Genomic DNA, 26,367 nt, shown 5'->3' with positions numbered 1-26,367 from the left:
TAAACCAGGTGTAAATCCAGTCCTAAACCAGGATTTATCCAGGTCGAACATTGAACCAAACAAGGACTAAACTATGAGAAACAATCTGGGACCAAACAGGACAAAGCAGGTCTATTCCAGGCCTAAACCCAAACTTCACCTGGATCTTGACTAAACACAGACTTAAACACTGGTTCTTAATCTTTTTCCTTGAAGCCCCCCCTGCACATGCTGTAGACAGGCCCGCCCCCCAGGTTGGAAACCACTGGACTAAACAATCATTTTATTTGGACACAATAAAGCAGAAAACACTAAGGAATCATAAAAACAAACTCACTGCGTCAGCGTCGTCTCTAAATCCTTTCCCTCTCTCACCGGTCAGACCTGTTACACCTGGAGTCATGTGACCGCTCCTCCTGTTCCCTTCATTTAAGTGCAGGAAGTCTTAGCTTTAACCCCTTAAAGCAGTACTAAGTAGCAAGTTACAATTTTTTAACTTATTAATTGTCTTGGAGAGTAAATACTACGCTGACAGAAAAGGCGAAGGGAGAGAGAGTTACTGTGCATCCGATTATACAATGGAAATATTTTTTTTCACTCAAACTTGGCTGTAAATACTGTTTAAAGTGAGCCCGCAGTTAGCTTTGCCCGTTAGCATGTTAGCTTCTTCTTCGTGATTCCATTAGTGTGTATTACTTTCTCCAGACCGGTGGCAGTCAAGTTGCAAACATGGTTTTCTGTCCAGAGACACCAGGGGGAGATGAAAGACCCTCCAATCATCCCATAAACACTTGTATTTCCCCCACAGGGACAGAGGAGAGGATTTATTAAGGTAAACACGTTACTTAGTACTGCTTTAACTCCCACCTGAACCCAGCACATTTTCTTTGGCTTTACCCCAATCCAAAAGCTTCTGGAAAAAAGATGTGAAAAGAAACAAAACTGAGATGAAAACAATGATGGAAATGTGACAAAAAAGTGATGAAAAACTAATGTGACAAAAATGTGACAAAAAAATAAATAAATTGTGACAAAAATGTCACAAGAAATTGACGAAAAAATAACAAAAAAGTTACAAAAATGAGTTGAATACCCAACAAAAAATAATGGAAAAAAAAATCTGACGTGAGTAAAAAGATCCTCTCGGTTCCGGCGGGAGTTAAGAGGTTAATAAATGAACTGAACTCTCCAGCAGAGGACAAGTCTGATTGTGTCTGATCTCTGATTCTTCCTGTATTTAGATTTTTAGTAATGAGCTACAGATGTGTGGCAGGGACAGGTCTGGTCATGTGATCACATAAGTCTATAAAGGGAGGAGCTACACACGCCGACTTCCTCTTTCTGAGCAGGCCTGTGCACACGCTGCTTTCTGAGCTGAACAACTGTTTAGGTTTAAGGTTCTTTTATTGTATACAAAACATTGACATTGTGAATTATTTTGTATTATTTTAAAGGTATTTATTTATTTAGCACTTTAGCATAACTAGTTAAAAAGAAGAAAAAAAAGAACATAAAAAGCATCCATTCAGATGTATGAATATACAACAAAATAATGAATAATAATAATAGCATGTGCATGGGAGAGGTAGAAGCCTATAGGCTGATAACAACACCACTCCCAAGTAAACAATGAAGTAAGAATCAGAGTAATGTAAACCCACGCTAAGTCACTACATAGTACAAAAATACAGAGTCAAATACAAATACAATGTGTCAAATATACAATACTCATACAATCCTTTCCTTTATGAGTCTCTGCTCTGTACTCAGCACAAATACTCAGCCATTAATGTCTGTTTTAGTTAGTTTTTATACATGTATAATGAGGTGGATGAATCCAGAAGATGGATCTGTCTGTTCCAGACTTTAACTCCATCATATCTGACTGACCGTTGATCACCAGATGTTTTATATAACGGCAGATGAAGGGGCCGTTTTAGAGCCGGCCTTGTAGAATAACGATGAACCTGATGGTTATGCATAAAATCATGTTTTATATACGAAGGCCAGTCCTCATCATACAGTGATCGAAATACAAAGGTACAAATCATTAAAGTATTTATATCAAAAATGTTCAAGAGTTTCATTTAAAAAAACAAAGGTGCTTTGGAGCATCAGGTTTGGAAAGAGTCGCTCTACGGACAAACTTCTTTTGTAGAATGAACATTGTGTTTAGGTAAGTGGTGAAAGTATTTCCCTAAACAATATGACCATCATCTAAACAGGGATAAATAAGACTGTAGTAAAGTGTTAACAGACATTTACGATTTACTAGGTTTCTAACTTTACTTATGATTCCAATAGACTTAGTTTTCTTTTTGCAAACTTTTTCCACCTGTTCCTTCCAGCACAGTTTATCGTCAATCTGAACTCCTAAAAACATGTAGATGACAGTTTATTTCTTCATTACAGCCGGTGCCAGGGTGAAACGCTTGACAAACAAAAGCTAAAACTTGAAACACTGACTACTGTTTGTGGACTCAGATAAACTGTAAGTCAATTTGAAACATCAAGTAATCATTCAATGAAAAAAGGAACTACAAATAATGCCAAAAATAAACCCAAAACGAGTCGAGTTGGATGCCACGCCAGCAAGCCAAACCTGCCAGGAGGAAAAGGGCGCTGGCAGCGTCGATGGTACGTCTGAAATACTGAAGGAACTCAAACTATTTCGAACTGAAACGGCAGGGAACTTTGGTGTGCTTCGGAAGGAGGTGAGCGACATAAAACAAGGGTGAATGACGCCGAACAGAGGATTGGAGATAACGAGGACCGTAGCATGGATCTGACTAAAGTGCTGTTTCAGCTGATGCGTAAACAAAAGTACCTTGAGGAGAAGTGTGAGGATCTTGAAGGCCGTTCACGGAGAAATAATTTAAGAATTTACGCAGTACCGGAGAAAACAGAAGGTAGCAATATGATTGTGTTCTTAGAAAAGCTAATTCGTGAGCACCTTAATATCCGGGAGGAGATTTACATTGAAAGGGCGCATCGCGTCGCAGCAACAGGTGTCTCCGCTGGACGCGCTGCTGCGGACTTCACTAGATCTATTATCGTTTGTTTTCGAAGTTTTAAGGAGAAACAACGAGTGCTACATGCTGCATGGTCTCTAAAGGACATTCGTATCAAGGATCAACGGATATATTTTGACGAGGATTACACCACCGAAGTGTTTAAGGAGCGCGCAAAATACAGGAGCGCAAGGAAACAACTCCAGGAGCGAAAAATCAAGTCTCGCATTCTCTATCCCGCAAAACTCATGCTGTTTCTGCAGGATGGAAAGACTAAGATTTTTGGAAACCCACGAGAAGCAGCAGAGGGTCTAAAGGACTTTGGCGTAACGATGGAAGTCCCAAGAAAAGAACCGGATTGGGACTCAGCGCGGCGGGCTGCGGGATGGCAGTCCCCCCGCGGTAGGAGCAAACACGCTCCCGCTGGGGAAATAACAGCCAGCGTTGAATCTCTTCGAGTTTCCTTGGATGGCTATGAAAATGAAAAGACTGACGACGAGTAAGGTATGGATATAACATTGTGGCTAGTGCTTATTTGTATAAATTAAGTGCAATGTCCGCAGTGTGTGAACATATCCTTACACAAGCTGAATACACAGAAGGTCGTGTCTATGACCAGGATGAACTGGACTCCGAGTCAAATTTATTTCCAAACACAAATGATGTAAATATTATACAGACGCAGAATTTAATAGTAACATAGAAACGGCTGGATCATTTTCTCTTATTCATCTGAATTGTAGAAGCCTGTATTCAAATTTTAGTAAAATACATGATTATTTGAACACATTAAAAAATAAATTTACAGTTATAGCTCTGTCTGAGACTTGGTTAACGGATGCGAAAGGTGTAGAATTTAATTTTGAGGGCTATGAATTGTTTTATGTTAATCGGATCAAGAAGAGAGGAGGGGGGGTTGCTCTTTATGTCAATAGTGAGTTGAAATGCAAAACAATTGAGTGTATGACTACTGCAATAGAAGATTTAATGGAATGTTTAACCGTTGAGATCGAAATGAACAAACAGAGGAATATTGTTGTCACATGCATATATAGAACCCCAGGGTCTAGCATTACAGCATTTAATAACAAGTTGGAGCAATTATTAGTTGGGATGAATGAAAACAAACAATCTATAATTTGTGAAGACTTCAACATAAATCTCTTGAATGTGTCTAATCATTCCAGTAGTTCAGATTTCCTAGATTTAATATATAGCAGAGGCCTTTATCCAACTATTACCAGGCCTAGCCGAATAACCTCCAACTGTGCCACATTTTTGTTAATATACTTGATAAAACTGTCAAAAGTGGTCTTTTGATAAATGATACAACTGATCATTTACCCATATTTGTAACTGACTTTTGTAAAGTGAAAACAAACAAAGAAAAGTGCCCCAAAGTCATTCGGTCCAGAACTGAGGAAAGACTAAATAAATTTAGGGATGATCTTATGAAAGAACACTGGGAAAATGTTTATAGTACAAATAATGTAAACGAAGCTTATGAGTCATTCTTAAAAAAGTATCTATGGTTATATAATAAAAATTGCCCAACAAAAACACGGTATGATATAGCAGGAAAAAAATAATAATAAACCTTGGATAACAAAGGGTATATTGAAGTCTTGCAAAATGAAGAATAAGCTTTATCGCGACTTTGTAAAATATCAGACAATAAATGCAGAAAAAAAATATAAAGCCTATAAAAATAAGTTGACTGCTGTAATGAGACGTGCAAAGAAAGATTATTATACAAACTTGTTAATGGAAAACAAAAGTAATATCAAAGGAATGTGGAAAGTCTTAAGGGAGGTTATGGGCAGTAAAATAAATTGTAGTCAGCCACTATACTTAATGAATCAACAGAATACTGAGGTAAGTGGTGAAAAAATGGCTGAGGAATTTAATTCATTTTTCGTCAATGTTGGCCAAACCTGGCCAAATCTATACCACTACATAACGAAAATAAAAGCTGTACAGGTGAAAGCAGAGTCATGCAATCTCTATTTCTTGGCGAAGTCAGTGAGAGTGAAATTATTTCTACTGTCTCCAGATTAAAAAGTAAACATTCATGTGATAGTGATGGCTTAGATATGTACATTGTCAAAGAAACTATACATTGCATTGTAGGACCATTAAAATATGTTATCAATTTGTCTCTTAATACAGGTTTCTTTCCAGATAAAATGAAGGTGGCTAAGGTTGTCCCCCTTTTTAAATCTGGTGATAGGCATAGTCTTACAAATTACAGGCCTATATCTTTGCTTTCTCAATTTTCCAAAATTCTGGAGAAGCTTTTTGTTAATAAATTTGACTATTTCCTTGAGAAACATTCCTTGATACATGACAATCAGTTTGGGTTTCGAAGCACCCGCTCAACAGCTATGGCTTTGATGAAAATCACGGAGGACATTACAACAGAATTGGGGAATAAAAATCACACAGTTGGAGTTTTTATTGACCTTAAAAAGGCCTTTGACACGATCGATCACGGTATATTGATATCTAAATTACAGACGTATGGTATTAGAGGTGTAGTGTTAAACTGGATTAGTAGTTACCTAGAAAATAGACAACAATATGTAGAGCATATAGGCCATGAATCTAAGTTAGAAACAATACAGTGTGGAGTCCCTCAAGGCTCTGTGCTGGGGCCTAAACTCTTTACTTTATATATTAATGACCTCTGTGAGGAATCAAAGATTTTACGTTTTGTTCTTTTTGCGGATGATACACATTTTTTTGTATCAGGGAAGAACTTAAGAACATTAATGAAAACTATTGAACAAGAAATTGTTCAACTTTAGAAATGGTTTAATAAAAACAAATTGTCCTTAAACTAAAGCAAAACTAAATTTATGTTGTTTACAAATCAACAATGCCCTGAAAGTGTTACTTTGACTTTAAATGGAATAAGTATTGAGAAAGTGTCAGAATTTAGGTTTTCAGGAGTCCTCATTGATGATAAATTTAAGTGGAAGTCACACATAGTTTACGTAAGAAATAAAATTTGTAAAAACAGTAAAGTAAAGTTTATGTTGAATTATAAGGCAATGAGAATCCTATATTGCTCCTTTATTTTGCCATACTTAATGTATGGTTTGGAGGTATGGGGAAATTGTTATGTTACAAATTTAATGCCCTTATTTATTTTACAAAAAAGGGCTATAAGAATAATTAATGGAGTTGCTCCAAGGGAACATACTACAGGACTGTTTCTGAGGTCAGGACTACTCAAATTGAAGGAATTGGTTTCTTTACAAACTTTATTAGTTGTTCACAAGGCAAAACACTGCCTGTTACCGCATGGACTGCAAGCGCTTTTTACAGTAAACAGTGAGACAAGCAGAAGAAATAATGACTTTAAACAACCTTTCGCAGGAAAAACCCTTAAACAAATGTGTGTTTCAGTATCTGGTGTGATACAGTGGAACTCTCTAGAAAATGATCTAAAATGTTGTTCAAATATTGTTCAATTTAAATATAAGTATAAACAGAGGACACTTAACTTGTACAAAGACGAATGTGAAAAACGTTAAAATTTACAACAATAATGATGATGATGACGGTGGTGATGTAGTGGTGCGGCGGTGGTGATGGGGGCGGTGGCGGGACTGTCACCGCCCCCGGTTTTTAATCAGAGGCTTTAAATCCCTGTCAGAAATAAATAGATCGGCATCATCAGCAAAAAGAACTGGAAAGGTGGTCGTAGAAACAGAAGCAAAATCATTAATGTAGATAATAAATAATAATGGTCCCAAAATTGAACCTTGTGGGACACCATACTCCACGGAATTCCTTTTAGATTCATCATTTCTCATACAGACAAACTGTTCTCTGTTAGTTAAATAATTATAGAGCCAGATATAGACATTGTCCCTGAATCCGTATTTCTGCAGTTTTTGAAGCAGAATATCGTGGTTTACGGCGTCGAAAGCTTTAGATCAGGGGTGCCAAATTTGGCCCGCCGCTGCGTGTGGTTAATACTCTCTTTCATTTATTCTCAATGGTAAATATGGATGCAGTACACTTTTTGACCACCAGCGTCAAATTGGGGGCGCTGTTTCACTCCTTTCACAAAGCTGAGGAAACACTGTTGTGGTGTTTTGGTATTTATCAATCACAGAGCGTCGTAGCATCAACTCTCACAGTTTTCCAACTTTTATTGCAAAGGTTGTTACATCAACAAGAGCATATGTTAAAAACTGACTTATAAAAGAATTGATGCTGAACTGACACTTTCAAAATAATCTAATGTGGCATTTTCTTTGAGTGAACGAATGAGGTAAAGTTACTGTAGGTGCTGTAGATACAGTTTTTTTGTTTTTTTTGCACTACATTGCTACAGTTCGTTTTAACCCCTTAACTCCCACCTGAACCAAGCACATTTTCTCCAGTTTGGCTTTACCCCAATCCAAAAGCTTCTGGAAAAAAGCTGTGAAAATAGCAACAGAACTGAGACGAAAACAATGATGGAAATGTGACAAAAAAGTGAGAAAACATTGATGAAAAAGTAGCAAAAATGTCACAAGAAATTGACAAAAAATTGATGAAAAAATGACAAAAAAAATGACAAAAAATTGATAAAAAATACAAAAATGTGATAAAAATGGATGAAAAAAATCACAAAAATGTGACAAAAAATGACCAAAATGTGATTAAAAAATGGACAAAAGTGTGTTATTTGCATAGATAGAATCAAATGCAAATGTAAGCTATTGAAAAAATAAAAAGTAAATAAAATAAAGTAAAGTAACTTTATGATTTGCAGTATGTGTTTTTCGTGCTTGACATTGTCGTGTTTGGCCCACGACTCACAGGCACTTTTTCATTTGGCCCTCGGAGACAAAAGGTTTGGGCCCCCCTGCTTTAGTTAGATCTAAAAATACACCAATTGCAAATTCCTTTTTATCCAAAGCCCTATGAATTCTATCCACTAGTTCAATAAGGGCCGTGTGTGATGAATGATGTTTGCGAAATCCGGACTGGTAATTATATAACATATTGTTCTTAAGTGTTGATGAAGTCTTCCATAAACAAGCTTTTCCAAGATTTTAATGAAACACATGGCAAAATGGAAATAGGACGATCATTTGAGAAGGACGCATTTTCACCATGTTTATACAAAGGTACAACTTTAGCTGTTTTTAATTCAGAAGGTGCGATGCCAGTTTTCATAGATAATGCAAAAATATAAGAAAGTGGTTCAGAAATAGTAATAATAGAAGCACTTATTCCATCATGGCCAGGGGCAGATGTTTTCAGGCCTGCAATGAAGGGATGCTTTTAATTGTCAATTGTTCTGTTATATTCACTAATCGCACTGTGCTTTTATAGGCTCAGTGCTGGTGGCCGTTTATTTTTGAGCTAGTTTTACTTTACTGTGTTATTTAACTTAAACAAGATCTCCCCAGTTGGTGTGGACCCAATCGAGCTACAGCCGGGCGGGACAGGGGTTCACTTTAGGAGCTGGTTTTATTTGTAGTGTTGGTGGTGGCGGCTCATGTATATATGGGTGATTTCTGTTATGGAAATGGTGTTTGTTTGTGTTTAACCTTGTGTTTGTTTGTCACTAATAGTAAACCCAGAGCCGTGGGAAGATGTTTTAGTGAGGGGGCGCTGAGGGACAAAATGTACCCCCAAAATACTTTTTCTGTACATAAATCCTGTTTATTAACCTCTTAACTCCCGCCTGAACCGAGAGCATTTTCTCCAGTTCAGCTTTACCCAAATCCTGTAGGCCAGTGTAACGCCTCATTTGAAAGACCTACAAAACTAAATTGATCTTTTTCCTCACATCAGATTTTTTTGTTGGGCAGTCGTCTCACTTTTGTCTGACTTTGACTTTTTAGTCACTTTTTCGTCAAATTATTCACATTTTTTTGTCAATTTTTTTTCCATTTTTGTCATTTTTTGTAATTTTTTTGTTACTTTTTCGTCCATTGTTCGTCACATTTTTCTTACTTTTTTGTAAAAAAGAAAATTCCATTTGTCATTTTTTGTAAATTTTTTGTCATTTTTTGTCACTTATTCGTCCATTTTTTTCTCACTTTTTTGCCAAATTTTTGTCAATTTTTGTCATTTTTTGTCACTTTTTCGTCTAATTTTTTCTCAATTTTTCGTCACATTTTTCTCACTTTTTGTCTTTTTTTTCATTTTTGTCATTTTTTGTACATTTTTTGTCACTTTTTCGTCTAATTTTTTCTCAATTTTTCGTCACATTTTTCTCACTTTTTGTCTTTTTTTTCATTTTTGTCATTTTTTGTACATTTTTTCTCACTTTTTTGCCAATTTTTTGTCAATTTTTGTCATTTTTTGTACATTTTTTGTGAAATTATTCGCATTTTTTTTGTCAAATTCTTATCACTTTTTTGTCACTTTTTCGTCCATTTTTTCTCAATTTTTCGTCACATTTTCTCACTTTTTTGCCAAATTTTTGTCCATTTTTGTCATTTTTTTCTCACTTTTTCGTCAATGTTTTCTCACTTTTTTCACATTTCCATCCTTGTTTTCGTCTCAGTTTTGTTGCTATTTTCACCTTTTCCAGAAGCTTTTGGATTGGGGTAAAGCTGGAGAAAATGTGCTCGGTTCAGGTGGGATCTAAGGGGTTAATATTGCCTGCAGTTCACAAACTATCCACCAGGGGGTGCTGCGGCGCCCTCAGCACCCTGGGTTCCCACGGCCTTGAGTAAACCCCTCTCACCCCAGCTCGAGGCCTCACCACTACAGCTCCAGTTCAACAGCCATGTTTAGTATTTGTGTTTGATGGTAAATAAACTCTGCCTTAGGGCTGTTGGACCCGCACTGACTGTCTGGCTTTGTTACTGAAGCTTCTGTGGTTTAAAACACCTCGCTAGTGCTACAGATGGAGATTAAAAAGCTACAATCTGGTACAAACATCTCTGCTCTCCAGCTTCATGTAATTAAATACATAAATGTTAAATTAAAGGGAGTGTCTGTTGTCAGGTCTGTCTGTAAAGCAGGTCTTACCTCTGCTCTTCAGGAGGAGCTTCTCTAAAGTCAGGAGGCCAGTGTTTGGAGCGAGGACTTTTCAAAGACCCAGAGCTGGAGCAGGTTTAGATCTGGGTTCAGACCCGGGGCCAGGTGGGTCCATGTTGTAGGTGCTGAGAATCAGAAGAAGAGTCCGTTTGAACAGAACAGTCGACGGTTGATGAGTTGTTTTAATGTAATTTGGAAAACATGGCTCAACAGCAGAAGAAGATTCACCATCAGGCAGGAGAGACGCCTCTTCCAGCTCTGGGCTCTTACTGGAAAAATACAAGTTCTTTTAACTTCATGCTTTAACGAAGGACAAATAAATACATGATTCTAATAAAATATGTTTTCAAATGACGAATATTTTGACTATTGATGTTTTCTTTTCATTCAAATTTTAAAAAATCCGTGTGTCCTGTGACTTCTTCCTCCTGTGTCTGGGCAGGTTTTCTCAGTGAGTTTGAGTAATCCTGCATATTTATCCACCAGAGGGCGCTCCAACACCGTGAGAAGATGCTCTAACTCTGACTCTGCACTTCATCTGTGAATGCTGAAGAATCAGGAGCAGGTTGATCGTAGTGAAAGAGGACATGAAGTTGGTGTGAGTGGAGATGATGCAGAGGAGAGGTTCAGATGGAGCAGTAATGGATGGAGCCCAGACGGTGCATTTATTTGTAAAGCACGAGCCTGTTTGTTTAAGAATGTACTTTCTTAACCACCTCGTCTGTTGTGTCTCTGAACCAGGACTAAAGGAAGAGTCTGAGGGGAACCTGTGTGTCCTGAGAACATGTCTCACCTCTGGTCTTCAGGAGGAGCTTCTCTACACTCTAAAAAGTCATCATGGGCTCTGTTGCATTGACTTTAACTATTGTGTTAATGGAAGTAGAAAATGTGCATTGTTTGTTCCAGCTCAGTTTTATGTGCTTTAGTTGTGATTAGGTTAAAATACACCCTTGTTAAGACGGACATTTTCTCATTAAAACAACTATAGTGAAACACAAAAGCGCTCCCACAACTCATTTTTTTGGGTCGGACCTGGCTCCGCCCACTGGACACTGGGCCAGTTCAAAACAGAGGCTGCACTGTCCTTGACCTGTCTGACTTCTTCACAAAGGAGGAAAAACATTGTTAAGTGTAGTATACCGAGGGGGCAAATTTCCAGATCACAAGGTAAGTTTCTGATAAAAAGGACAGAGACGTTGACTTCCAATTCGAAGCAGTTTATTAAAAAGTGATCTAGAGTAAAATCTTCATGATTGGCTGCAACACCAGTTAAGGCAGGACACTAAGTTAGGAAAAATAGGAATTTAATTATCTACAACAAAAACAAGTTTAATTACAAATTCATTTTATTTAAGATGAAAATTTGAATATTCCTATAGTTTAAAAACACTAAAAGCGAACCCAGTTGGCTAACAAAAAATGGCAAAGATTAACTAGGGAAAACCATAAGTTACATCAAAAGGAACAAACGTAAACTAATGGCAAAACAGCAGCAGGTTAGCCTTTAAAAAGGAAATGAGTTGTTAGAAAGGCTCAGCAGACCAAAGTATGTTCATGGCACTCTAACTTACCACCCTTGACGGTTCACAGGACCCTGAGGGTAAACCAAAACCCATTTAATTTAGTTTAAGTTTTTAACATACAGATTAAACAGGGACTTTTCAATACCTCCTTGTTAGGAACTCATGGCCACCCCTCGAGCCACGTTGCAAACGGGGCACTATGGTAAGCTAGAGCCAGCACCAAGGAGAAATAGTTTTAGTAGAACATTAGCATTTTACTTTTAAAGAAAACAGGGGCTTTGATACCTTAATGCCAGGAGTGGAGACAACCAGAGAACACCCAGCTAGTCTCAGCGAAAGAGGGCACCATATTGCTGGGTTGCAGGTGACATCACAGCGTTCTAAAGGCCTATACTATTATATAGAGGAAAAATTATTTTGTTCTTGAGGAAATTTTTGGTCTTGTACAAAGAGATCTTGGACCCAGTGACTGATATTAAAGATCATTTTTTAAATTCATATATTTTCTTTTTAGCTATGACTTGTGAAAGTGTAATGTTATTAATAGGAAAAACTGGCTCTTGCCCCCCGCTGGGTCCGATGACATCATCACATTCTAGAACCTGCAACCCAGCAATTGGAACCAGGTGTCTTAAATAACCTTCCTAACTAGGGGGTGGGCTAAAGGGCGGAGCCAGGGGGAGCACTTCAGAGGCTAGAGGAAAAAGAAACCACCCCACTACATAAGCTAAGTTTTTAAGGTACGTATCCATTATTTAACACAAACAAATAGTTTTGAACTGATGATATGAGCAGCATGTCTATTAATTTAGTCGATTTACCATTAAAACGTGTGCAAGTGCAGAATTCATGTGAGACTTGTTCATCAGACTTGTTGCTTATTAAAGGATCTATATCATGCTATTTTAGCCATTCCAAAGTTAAGTATAGGCATGTATATGATGTATTGTACCTCTACCATTATGGAGCACTCATTTTTGTGACAAATATAAGTGTTTTCTGGAGGTATTTTTTCAAACCCGGAAAACACAACGCTTCGATTCAGTTAACTCCGCCCCCTCTCTCCGCACATACAACTTTACCGTAATATAAATAAACAACAATAAGTGAAGTTACTTCACGATGCAGTTACAAGGAGTTGACATCTGCAACACAGCTTCATAAATGGCTAACACACAAGCTAATATGCTAACACACAAGCTAATATGCTAACACACAAGCTAACCCGCGTTTGGATTGACTCACCCTCTGCTCCATCGCTGTTTACATCATGGGACTCGCGTTGGTTATAAAAGTTAATCCACTTTGATTCTGGTGAAGGTTCACAAACATCCATCAGTGACAGTCACAGAAAAACAATATTTTGGTGAAAGTCGCTGAATCCCGGAGAAAAAAACAGCTGAGTGGCCTCTTCCTGAAAAAGGTTGAATAAACTCCTCGTCCTCGTAGCCAAACGCGCTTCTTTTTCTCCGTGACATTATCGTTAGTTAAGAATGAAGAACAGGTGTGTCCAGTTATAACGAGCTCCATCGTCACAGCTGCAGCGCAAACATGACTGATCTGTTCAGACGCTCAGGGGTGTTTGTTTTGGCCTCAGCCGACCTGGAAGCACCTCGGGAACATCCTTTTTATTTTTGTAATTATTTTTATTTATTTATTTTTTTCTCTTTGTTTCTCTCTTACGACAGAAATAATGAAAAGCTGTTTTACAAATTAAAATCTGTCCGTAAGCATAGAATTAAGACATAACATTACAGACTCGAGCACTTCCGTTCCGCTGTTACGACACAACTGAACACTCAGTCGTTCACCAGGAGAGGGCGGAGCCTCAGAGAGCAGGATTCAGGAGGATTACTGAGAGCTGCGTGAATGAAGCCACAAACCACTCTGGGGATGTTTTTGATCAGGAAATAGCAAAACAACATGGCTAAAAGCTCCAAAAAGTCGATTTTGCATGATATAGGACCTTTAAAAACTTTTTTTTTTTCTCTCTCAAAATGGATCTGCAAAGTCTGCTGTGAAAGCCTGCACTTTTCCATCCATCACAGGTCATTCATTTTTATTTTTTCATCTTTACACATTTGTATATATATTTCATGTCTATCACTTTGTATTCATTAGGATGGATTGTTCAAGTCTTGCATATTGCAATACATGACCTTTACTGATTTATTTTTGCCTTTTTAACTGTGATATTGTTTTGTGTTGTGTATTTTATAGCTGAATGAAGAATTAAAAAAAAGCCTGGAGTCGACATTTATGGCACAGCTGGATCTTTGTTCGTTGAAGCTTTTGGAACTGGGATCCTGGTTTGGAGGAGCGGCTGAGGAGAAAATGAGGAAATTAAAGACTCACATTTTCAGGTGTATATTTTGAACATACTTTTCTAAAATCTGATTCTGACTTGCTTTCTTTTTCAGCGCAACATCATTGATGCTCGTCCAGAGGCAGCTTTTCGCTCAAGTGCACAACAAGTAACAAACAAATTCAAGTTAACATTTTAAAATGGGTTAAACTTGTGGTACAATATCAGTGGAAGCAACTCAAACATGTAAATCAATGCAGATACTTATTGAGTTTGTATTCAGTTAATAAAAGGTTTTACTGTTGAGAAAATCAAGTTACTTCAAATTGAAAGAAGCATCAGTTGAAGACAATTTCAACTCAGTCGATACAACGTAAAAAGACCAATGGAGACGGTCGCCTCAATGTTTCTCGTTGGGTTAAGTCAGTGCTTTTTAGAGACAGGACAGTCAGAGTTTAGAGCGGTCACTTTTCAGAGACGCTGGAGCAGGTTTAGGTCTCGGTTTAGACCTCCTCACAAATTAAACCAAACCTAATATGAAAATGTGAGTTTATTTGTATAATATGAGTCAGTCTGTGCCTCTATATGTCCCACCACCGTAACATCTGCACATTCCACACCCACAGCTGCTTTGGCCTTAAAGAGGGGAGATTATACTGGCAGGTGTATGATCTCAAACCCGTCGTTATCACTGTCTTACACTTTGTTTCCTTTTTTTATTTTGAGAAACAGTGAATGTTTCAAGTTTCAGTTTTAAAAAGCACAAACTAAAAACATCAGTTGTTTCCTTTCACCAGGCCGATAATCGTGAATAATCGTAAAATCACAATATTTTAGAATCAGAATAGTTTTTATTGCCATTGTTTGAGAACAGGTTCACAAACTAGGATTTGTTCTCGGTACAATCGTGCAACATAAAACATAAAACACAGAATTTAGATCAAAATAAGCAACTTTAAAACTATAAGGCTATGAGGGCATGAAGAAGATTAATGAAATACATAGTTTTTGTCTCCAGTGCTTAGTTTCTACCTGGTTTTAGTCTCAAACACTGAATAATACTTTAAACCACTGACCCTCTGGGGTGAAGTGTCTTGCTCATTGACAGAGTAAGTGCGGGTGAGACTGAGATGTGAACCGTCGACCTCACGGTAACAGGGCGACGGCTCCACCTGTATCTGTCAGAGCCTCAAACACACAAGTGATGATTTAATAAAGACGTGTTTTATTTCAACAGTGAATCAGTGATTACAGGCGGAGCCAGCTGTGATTGGTCCTTACAGCTGTCAATCAAATGTGTGTCATAAAAGAGTTCAGTCACAGAGGTCCACCAGGGGGCGCTCTCCTCAGATTCACCACAGACACAGAGGAACCTTCATACCTCACCCTAAACCCAGGAAACAGAGGCTCAGTGAAGGACGAGGTGAAGGTGTGAATGTGGGACAGTTTTCCACCAGAGACACCCTTAAAGAAGGACAGAGCTCCAGCCTCAGAGTCCAGGAACACGCCCACTACATTTGAGAGAGAGAAGGAGGTGGAGAAGAGTGTTTCTCTCTTGTTGTGACAGACAGAGTAACCTCCACCAAAGATCCTCAGCCTCCAGGACTGATCATTGTTTCCAAACCTTCTCTCCTCTCTGTCTCTTCTCCGTCTGATTCCTCTGTAACTCACTGCTATATCAACCCCCCACAACCCGCTCCACTGCACCTCCCAGTAACAGCGCCCCCTCAGGCCAGTGGAGCTCAGGACCTGAGGCTGGTCCATGAACCTGTCCTTATGATCTGGATACTGCTGCTCCTCTCTCACTCTGGTCACAGTCCGTTTGTCCTCAGACAGAAAAAGGTTCCTCTGAGCTGTGTTTGGATCCAGAGAAAACTCACAAGAATCTGAGGAAACAAACACAACTCATGATGTCACTTCCTGTTCCTGTGTCTGAAGAGTTCTTTCATGTGTAATAAGCTGTAATAAGTCTGACACATATATTCAGAAGAGCATGGATTTGGTGCATAATTTGTAAATTAAATCTATCACTTTGCAGATTTTTCCTCTAAAAACAGATCATGTAAACCTGATGAAGTTCAAGTTATTTCCATAAAATGAATAAAACACAGACTCACATTTCCTCAGACCTGGGACCATCCACTGTTCTCCAGCAGGATCCAGCCTGAAACACACAAGTCCAGTTTACTGTAGACCAGACCAGACCTGGACCAACCATGGACCAGAGACAAGACCCTGAGAGAGTCCAGGGGGGGCTCACCTGAGAGAGAGCAGGGGCCCCTGAGGGGCCCGTAGAGCGGTCAGGAGCTCGGTGGAGGGTCCTGGATGGTTGTAGCTCAGGTCTAACTCTCTCAGGTGGGAGGGGGCGGAGCTCAGAGCTGAGGCCAGACAAGCCCCGCCCCTCTCTGAGACCAGACATCCAGACAGACTAAAGACACACCGCATTAGCCTCTAATGTGGACACAGAGACAGAGTGCATCATGGGAGCGTCTCACCTGAGGGTGTGCAGTCTGCAGGGGGCGCTCTTCAGTCCAGAACACAGCAGCTCCACTCCTGAGTCCTGGAGGTCGTTGTTACTGAGATCCAGGTGAGTCAGACTGGAGGAGCTGAGGACTGAGGCCAGAGGAGCACAGCTGAGAGGAGACAGGCCACAGCCGCTCAGACTGAGGACAGAGAGGACGATTAGAGACGAGAGCCAAGACACAAGTGTTTAAATACAGTCTGGACTCACATGGCTTTGGTGGAGACTTTGACGACCGGCAGCAGCTTCAGGAGAACTGTTTCTGAGCCCAGGTATTTCCTGAGGTCAAACTCCTCCAGGTCTGAGTCTGAGGACAGTAAGAGGAAGGACAGAGCAGACAACTGAGCAGGACAACGTAACCAGGAGATAAGTCCTTCTCTCATGTACTCCTGTATCAGCTCCATCAGACTGTGGTCGTTCAGTTCGTTCAGACAGTGGAGCAGGTTCAGGCTCCTCTCTGCAGACAGACCCTCTTCATTCAGCTTCAGTATGATGTACTTTACTGTCGTCTGATTGGTTGAGTCACTTCCTGTGTGAGTCAGCTGACCTGGCAGCAGGCTCTGATTGGTCGGCAGAGACAGCCCCAGGAGGAAGCGCAGGAACAGGTCCAGGTGTCCGTTTGGACTCTGTAAGGCCCGGTCCACAGCAGAGCGGTAGAAGGCCTCAGGGCTCTCAGAGGAGTGTGGTGAGGACAGCAGGTTCTCCTCGGGGTCAGGGCTCTCAGAGGAGTGTGGTGAGGACAGCAGGTTCTCCTCGAGGTCAGGGCTCTCAGAGGAGTGTGGTGAGGACAGCAGGTTCTCCTCGAGGTCAGGGCTCTCAGAGGAGTGTGGTGTGGACAGCAGGTTCTCCTCGAGGTCAGGGCTCTCAGAGGAGTGAGGTGAGGACAGCAGGTTCTCTCCAGAGCTGAAGAAGGTCTCATGGACGTGAAGAGCAGCCAGAAACTCCTGCACAGTCAGATGGATGAAGCAGTAGACCTTGTCCTGGTACAGGCCTGGCTCCTCTCTAAAGACCTGTGTGAAGACTCCGGAGTACACTGAGGCGGCTGCAGCGTCCAGCCCACACTCGCTCAGGTCACTCTCGTAGAAGATCAGGTTTCCTTTCTGCAGCTGCTCAAAGGCCAGTTTTCCCAGAGACCGCACCATCTCCCAGGTCTCTGGAGTCCAGTGAAGGTCTGTCCCAGATCCCTCATGATACTTGATGTTCTTGACTTTGGCCTGGACCACCAGGAGGTGGATGTACATCTGGGTGAGGGTGCGGGGCAGCTCTCCTCTCTCTCTGGTCTCCATCAGATGGAGCAGGACTGTGGAGAGGATCCAGCAGAAGACTGGGATGTGGCACATGATGTACAGGCTGCGGATGCTCTTGATGTGGGAGATGATGTCTGTGGCCTGCTGCTCGTCTCTGAACCTCTTCCTGAAGTACTGCTCCTTCTGTGGGTCATTGAACCCTCGCACCTCTGTCACCATGGAGACGCACTCAGCAGGGATCTGATTGGCCGCCGCGGGGCGTGTGGTTATCCAGAGGCGAGCGGAGGGAAGCAGGCTCCCCCTGATGAGGTTCACCAGCAGCTCCTCCACTGAGGCGCTCTCTGTGGGCTCCGTCAGGACCCGGGTCCGGCTGAAGTCCAGAGGAAGTCTGCACTCGTCCAGACCGTCAAAGATGAAGAGCACCTGGAGCTGCTGAAAGCTGCAGAGACCTTTGGTTTGACTGAAGAAGTGGTGCAGCAGCTCCACCAGGCTGTACTCTGTGTCTCTGAGCACATTGAGCTCTCTGAAAGTGAAGGGGAACAGCAGCTGGACGTCCTGGTGGGCTCTGCCTTCAGCCCAGTCCAGACTCAACTTCTGGGTCAGCACTGTTTTCCCCACGCCGGCCACGCCCTTCGTCAGAACCGTCCTGATTGGTCCCTCCTCTTTCAGCTCGGCTCTGATTGGTCGATCCTCTTTCAGGTCTACTTTGATTTGTATTGGAACCTTTTTAACTGATTTAAATACCCTTTCCAATATTGATTTCATGTGTTTCTTGTGGTTTATTCTTTCTTTTCTTTGTCCTTCAGTCTCCTCTCCTCTGATTGGTCGATCCTCTGTCAGCTCTGCTCTGATTGGCTGCTGTCTGAGGGCGGGGCCTTTAAACAGGTCTTCACATGTGATGCTGGTCTCTGTAGCTCCTGGTTTCCTGGACGCTGCCTCGATGTGTCTGACCTCATGTTCCTGGTTGACCTCTGAGGCCCCTCCCTCTGTGATGTAGAGCTCTGTGTAGATCTGGTGCAGGGGGGCGGAGTTTCCTGCTTTAGCCACGCCCTCAAACACAAAGCTGAACCTCTGCTGCAGATGACTCTTCAGTTTATCTCTGCAAACTCCAACAGAACTCCCTGAATAAAGACAGAGACAACAATGAACTCTTCACTGGACACAAACTCAAATATAAGTTATTAAAGTTATGTAGATGTGGAAGAGTTCTTACTGGAGCTCAGACGCTCGGCCAGCTGCTCCTGCTTCATCCTCCTCAGGAAGTCCAGGGTGATGTTCAGCACAGCCTCTCTGCTGCTCTGCTCCTCCTCACTCTCTGAGCTACTCTCTGGGTACTCTGACACCAGGAGCCTGTGGAGCCTCTGCAGCTGCTCTTTGACAAACGTCAGGATGTCCTCCTCCAGACGCTGGAATAGAATCAGATTGAAAGAGTTTCAGTCAAAGAGAGGACCTGAGGAGCCCCACAGAGAACCCCACACATGCTGCAGTCGTGGCTACTCACCGTGAATATGGCGTCCAGCTGCTCCTTTGGGCCTGGCTCCCTGTGAACCAACAAACAGACATTAGAGACTGAGCAGAGACCACTGCAGCCGCCTTTGGACTCATTTAGACTCACAAGAAGCTCCTCCACAGACCTCCTGAGGACTCACCATCTACAGCTCACACCAGGACTAAACCAGGACTAAACCAGGACTTACGTCTGGTCTTCAGGAGGAGGTTCTTTAAAGTTGGGGAGGTGGCCTTTAGACTGGTCACTTTTCAGAGACACAGAGCTGGGAGCAGGTTTAGGTCTTGGTTTAGACCCAGGTCCAGGTGGATCCATGTTGTAGCTGCTGAGAATCAGAAGATCAGTCTTTTTACAGTGTAGGATTTCAGTTTCATATTTGTATGTTAAAGCTGAGCCACAGCTTCGAACTCTTTACAAACTGAACTCAAGTGAAGAGAATTGGTTCTGATTCATGTGTGCTTTATTGTCTCCATAGGTAAATGTATTCTCTGCATTTGACCCATCGAAGTCGTGCAGCTTTTATCGGATTTTAAAAGACAAACTGTGAGATTCATGTGAGAAGTATTATGATGTCTAAATAGTTACATGATTGAAATATGACCTTATTGCTTATGATGATTATTTGAAATTTGCTGCTGAACTCTTGGCATCCATGGAAGTTAGATAATAATCGTGAGCAGTTATATTTGGTTGAATAAAGATGGCCGTCCCGCCTTTGCTCTGTCCGATCCCGTCAGACCTTGGAAGCTCAGCAGGGAAGGGCCTGGTCGGTACTTGGATGGTCCAGGTGAGACTAGACTTGTTTATTGTTTGTTTGAGGAATAGCTCACACTTCTTCCAATGACAAACATGCTGTACTTTGTAACTATTTTATCAGCCTGTTTTACCTCTGGTCTTCAGGAGGAGGTTCTTTAAAGTGAGGAGGGTTTCCTTTGGAGCGGTCACTTTTCAGAGACACGGAGCTGGGAGCAGGTTTAGGTCTGGGTTTAGACCCGGGGCCAGGTCCAGGTGGGTCCATGTTGTAGGTGCTGAGAATCAGAGGAAGAGTTCATTTGAACAAAATATACAGTGATGTCGACTGTTTAATCTTAGTTTGGAAAACATGGCTCAACAGCAGAAAGACACCACCGTCACGCGCTGGAGACCTCTTCAAACTCTGGTGTTTTTAATTTAATTTTAAAAATGGCTTTAATCTTAGTTGATTACGACTGGATTCTGTTGTGACAAGTTTAGTTAAAGTTAAGCTAGTAACCAAGCCGGCGCCATTCTGCCTGGCTCCCCGCTGGGTGACCAGACCGGTTTCTTCCTGTACCCCAGAGGGACGATAGGCCAAGATGGACCATCTCCTCAACATGACAAAGATCTCCTTCTGCCTCCAAACCCCACCATGATGCATGACCATGCAAAGCGCCTTTTGGTTGCCTGCATTGACATCCCCAACTGTATTGCCATTTCTATGTGTTTCTGCGCTTCCCTTTGTTGTGTATGACCTCTGTCCTGCTGCTCTGTCTTTGGTGCTCACCTTATAAAGGTGATGCCAAAGCTGACTCGGGCAGAGCTTACCATGAACTCGCGTTATGTGTAACCCTCTCCGCAAAGCATTGTGTAATAAACTTCACATCTTGACTTGACAAACATCTCTTAAGCTTTATTAAATAAGAAAATCCACAACAATTCCAAAGCTCGTGCTTGTTTCCCGCTCTCTGTGCAGCTGTTTGAGAAAAACTGGTTTGCAGAAAGTCTGGTCCATGATGTGGTCTGTGCCTCCCCCTGCTGGTCACCTGCATCCACTACACTCAACTGCATTTCCCTTTATTTTATAATTCCTGTAAAGTAAAACCCTCTGAGTCCGGATTATGAAACACTTGGTCTGAGTCTGGACAAATCCATGATTAAAGCGAAGATAAACCAGGTGTAAATCCAGTCCTAAACCAGGATTTATCCAGGTCGAACATTGAACCAAACAAGGACTAAACTATGAGAAACAATCTGGGACCAAACAGGACAAAGCAGGTCTATTCCAGGCCTAAACCCAAACTTCACCTGGATCTTGACTAAACACAGACTTAAACACTGGTTCTTAATCTTTTTCCTTGAAGCCCCCCCTGCACATGCTGTAGACAGGCCCGCCCCCCAGGTTGGAAACCACTGGACTAAACAATCATTTTATTTGGACACAATAAAGCAGAAAACACTAAGGAATCATAAAAACAAACTCACTGCGTCAGCGTCGTCTCTAAATCCTTTCCCTCTCTCACCGTTCAGACCTGTTACACCTGGAGTCATGTGACCGCTCCTCCTGTTCTATTTCAGACATTATGTCATTAAACTGAGCTCCCTGTGTCTCTTCTGACTGAGCTGCTGTGGCTCGGAGGTCGAGTCTGACTCCCTGTTTATATTTCACATTTTAGCCTCATAAATGAAAGGTGTAATATATGCATATATAGTCAAACGTACGTAGTAGATTAAAAATAGTTAAATAGTTCATGTATTTCATAGGTAAACTTAATTAAAAGCCAAGTTCAAGGTAATGTGATAAAAAGGTATTTACATTGTTAAAGGAATAGGCCACCGTTTTTACATACTAAGATATGTTCTTACCTCACTTTAGCCGAGTTAATATATCCCCGTCTGGTCTTTGTCCGTGCGCTCACACATACGCAGCCTCTCCCACATGTCACATAGCTCCGAAAAAGCTCACGATAGAAGCTACCAAGCTCTTCCACGTGTTCCCTATTTAAATAAAGTTACGTGAAGTGTTTTCATGCGAAGTATATTTACACAGAAATGTAACATGTCGATTTTATAAGCAAATAAAAAGGGGGACTATATTGTGAGGCGTAATGATACGAGGAGTAAAACGTCCGCGTAGTAACTCCTAAAGACTTCCCCCGCTCACTTCCGTCAATAACCTTTAGGAGTTACTGCGCGGACGATTTACTCCTCGTATCATTACGCCCCACAATATAGTCCCCCTTTTTATTTGCTTCTAAAATCGACATGCTACATTTCTGTGTAAATATACTTCGCATGAAAACACTTCACGTAACTTTATTTAAATAGGGAACACGTGGAAGAGCTTGGTAGCTTCTATCGTGAGCTTTTTCGGCGCTATGTGACATGTGGGAGAGGCTGCGTATGTGCTCCGTTTGCCTGGCAGAGCGCACGGACAAAGACCAGACGGGGATATATTAACTCGGCTAAAGTGAGGTAAGAACATATTTTAGTATGTAAAAACGGTGGCCTATTCCTTTAAACACATGTTATTACACTGTGTATTTCATTTATTTTTCTTGTTTATGTAAAAGTGTATTTTCCCACCTCGTGATAGTCTGTGAATGTAACATAAGTTCTCGTGAAGCAACGTGAGTGAGTCGGGGAAAGCGGCAGACCCGGAGCCGAGACAGAAACACCGTGAAGCGAATCCACCGTGATCGTGCGCCCTCTCCTGGTAAAGACGGATGTACGATGGGATTAGGTCTTGGGAAGATTGATTTGATCAACTCAACGAACGTGAGACTTTAACCGAGTTATTTCATTTTTTGATTTCTTATGAACCAATATAGAAATCGTAGATGTTTCTGTTGTTTGATAAAGATAACATGACACATTAATGTTGTTTGATAAAGATAAGCTGACACATTAATGTTGTTTGATAAAGATAAGATGACACATTAATGTTGTTTGATAAAGATAACATGACACATTAATGTTGTTTGATAAAGATAACATGACACATTAATGTTGTTTGATAAAGATAACATGACACATTAATGTTGTTTGATAAAGATAACATGACACATTAATGTTGTTTGATAAAGACAACATGACACGTTAATGTTTGATAAAGATAACATGACACGTTAATGTTGTTTGATAATGATAACATGACACATTAATGTTGTTTGATAAAGATAACATGACACATTAATGTTGTTTGATAATGATAACATGACACATTAATGTTGTTTGATAAAGATAACATGACACATTAATGTTGTTTGATAAAGATAACATGACACATTAATGTTGTTTGATAAAGACAACATGACACATTAATGTTGTTTGATAAAGATAACATGACACATTAATGTTGTTTGATAAAGATAACATGACACATTAATGTTGTTTGATAAAGATAACATGACACATTAATGTTGTTTGATAAAGACAACATGACACGTTAATGTTTGATAAAGATAACATGACACGTTAATGTTGTTTGATAAAGATAACATGACACATTAATGTTGTTTGATAAAGATAACATGACACGTTAATGTTTGATAAAGATAACATGACACATTAATGTTGTTTGATAAAGATAACATGACACATTAATGTTGTTTGATAATGATAACATGACACATTAATGTTGTTTGATAAAGATAACGTGACACATTAATGTTGTTTGATAAAGATAACATGACACATTAATGTTGTTTGATAAAGATAACATGACACATTAATGTTGTTTGATAAAGATAACATGACACATTAATGTTGTTTGATAAAGATAACGTGACACATTAATGTTGTTTGATAACATGACACATTAATGTTGTTTGATAAAGATAACATGACACATTAATGTTGTTTGATAAAGATAACATGACACATTAATGTTGTTTGATAAAGATAACATGACACATTAATGTTGTTTGATAAAGATAACATGACACGTTAATGTTGTTTGATAAAGATAACATGACACGTTAATGTTTGATAAAGATAACATGACACGTTAATGTTGTTTGATAAAGATAACATGACACGTTAATGTTTGATAAAGATAACATGACACATTAATGTTGTTTGATAAAGATAACATGACACATTAATGTTGTTTGATAAAGATAACATGACACGTTAATGTTTGATAAAGATAACATGACACGTTAATGTTGTTTGATAAAGATAACATGACACGTTAATGTTTGATAAAGATAACATGACACATTAATGTTGTTTGATAAAGATAACATGACACATTAATGTTGTTTGATAAAGATAAGATGACACATTAATGTTGTTTGATAAAGATAACATGACACGTTAATGTTTGATAAAGATAACATGACACATTAATGTTGTTTGATAAAGATAACATGACACATTAATGTTGTTTGATAAAGATAACATGACACATTAATGTTGTTTGATAAAGATAACATGACACATTAATGTTGTTTGATAAAGATAAGATGACATATTAATTTTCTGCTTAAGATGGAGTTTATGCTAGTTGTAAATGAGTAAAAACAATAAATCCCAATTACATGCCACCCAAAAGTGCAATTGCAGGCTGTAAAGTCAATATATAATTTATTCATAATTATGTGTTACGGGACCTTTTTGTGGCAAATTATTGCATATTTTAATTTTAAAGAATCTTGGCCTGGACACTCTTGAGGTTTTTAATCTGAAAGAATTCTATCCTGGATAAATAAAGGACAAATATATAAATTTTTTTAAAGTTATGGCACCATTATTAATGGCACATAGTTGCATATGTCATTCCAGACTAGTTTTGACCACAGTATTATTATTATTTTCATTATTAGCCCAGAATTACATTTGTTTTTTACACATCTTTTGTTTTAGTGAAGTTAACAGAAAGAAGCTGCTGAATTTAGGAAACAGGGAAGACCCTGACGGTACAAATTATATTTTTTACTGTGTTATTACATCTGCAAACTAACAATATTAACCCGATTTCTCCTTTCATTACTGATTACAGCAATGGCCGTTACCACAATGAAAATAATGTCTCTGTCCCTTATTGAACAAATGAAGGCTCTGTCCTACACAATACAATGAAATATTGGAGTAAAACATACAGTTTTAATTTCATAAAATAACCAAAATAATAGCACATGTAGCCTAAACTAAGTTACATGTCAACACTAAATTACACAAAATAAACTGTAAAACATGAGCTAAATACCGTCGTATATCCGTCTTTACCAGCAGAGGGCGCACTATCACGGTGGATTCGCTCGGTGGGGGAAAGCTACGTTTGTAGCTTCAGTTTCCCCTGGGGGAGACTGACAGAGGCGTTTTCGCGACTACACACGTCTGCGCCAACGGACCCTCTGACACCACCATACATTCACTCACACACATCATTCATCCTGGCCTATTGTGCATGTTTTTAGTGGTAGGGGAAACCGGAGTACCCGGAGGAAACCTACGCAGACACGGGGAGAACATGCAAACTCCACACAGAAAGGCCCCGTCCCTGGTGGGAATCGAACCCGGACCTTCTAGCTGTGAAGCGAGAGCACTAACCGCTGCGCTACCGTGCTGCCCATGTTATGTTTCACTCAGTTATGTTTCACTTTTTGCCCTTGGTTATGGTTCTGTCTCCTACTCCTGTTAATGGTGGTGGGTAATTATTACCATACAATAATTAGGGGCCGGAATGTAGGAGCCATACAGAGGTTTTGGTGGTTTCTCTTATGAATGAGTGACGTGGGTGAGTATGTGCACGCGCTTAGTGTCACGTGCTTCTGCACCACGGTGATTGGTGGCACCGTGGGAGTGGTTTACTCTTAGTGCGCGCTCACCTGAGCTGTGTGTTTGTGCTGGGCCTGCATCATGGCGGTGGGGTGAGCTGGGGAGAGAAACTTTGTTTACCGCATCGTATATCGCGTCATCCTCTTGCCGTCCCTCCTCGTTCTGTGATTGGTTCCCAAATCCACGCGAAAATTTCGGCCATGGTCCCCAGGCTGCTGTGCAGTTCGAAATTATTCGAGCGCACACAACAGCATGGCATTAGCCAGGTTATCGTATCGTATTATTTTCACATCAAAAGAAAGATTTGCACTGTCTTATTGAGGTTTGGCATTTCAATTCCATCATCGTTCTAAGTAAGAGCCTGTTTACTGTTACGATCACAAATAAACCCTCGTAAATTGTTCTGACTGCGCGTCATCAGTGTTCAAACCCCCTTGCCATAGCCTACTGTGGCGTTTTGGATAAGTTCGGAGTCATACGCCACAACAAAGGCTCAACAGTCCCACCCACTTCAGGTCACGTGTCGGGTCCAACATAAAAAATCCCATGTATTATTAGCATTGAATGTTCGAAAAACTCAAAGATTAAGAGTTTAACAGCACAGGCTAATCAGCTCTGTGCTAACACGGACATGAAACATACAAGGTCAAATTGAAGATTTGCCTGAAACTGCAAAGTTATGACAATAATTTTGTCGTATTTTCAAGTATTTCTTTCTTGTAAAATACGTGCGCAAGTGTCTGTCGTTAGCACATT

General features: G+C 40.3%; 1 pseudogene across 1 annotated transcript in view; it reads right to left on the bottom strand.

Moving 5' to 3' along the window:
- The window catches only part of LOC306966788, a 42,593-nt pseudogene that overhangs the window by 5,308 nt on the left and 10,918 nt on the right, over positions 1-26,367 (bottom strand). The window contains exons 9-18 of the transcript in view: positions 19,980-20,170; positions 19,283-19,417; positions 19,087-19,126; positions 18,799-18,991; positions 18,461-18,706; positions 17,176-18,259; positions 16,313-17,007; positions 16,078-16,245; positions 15,935-15,981; positions 15,191-15,703 (exon numbers count right to left, since the gene is read on the bottom strand). The product of the transcript in view is annotated as an uncharacterized misc_RNA (transcript). The remainder of the gene's footprint in view (positions 1-15,190; positions 15,704-15,934; positions 15,982-16,077; positions 16,246-16,312; positions 17,008-17,175; positions 18,260-18,460; positions 18,707-18,798; positions 18,992-19,086; positions 19,127-19,282; positions 19,418-19,979; positions 20,171-26,367) is intronic.

Source organism: Gobius niger (genome assembly GCF_951799975.1).
Source record: "Gobius niger genome assembly, chromosome: 8".
In the NCBI taxonomy this organism is placed as follows: Eukaryota; Metazoa; Chordata; class Actinopteri; order Gobiiformes; family Gobiidae; genus Gobius; species Gobius niger.
The sequence above is the reverse complement of the archived record's forward strand: the minus strand, read 5'-3'. Positions and strand labels throughout refer to the sequence as shown.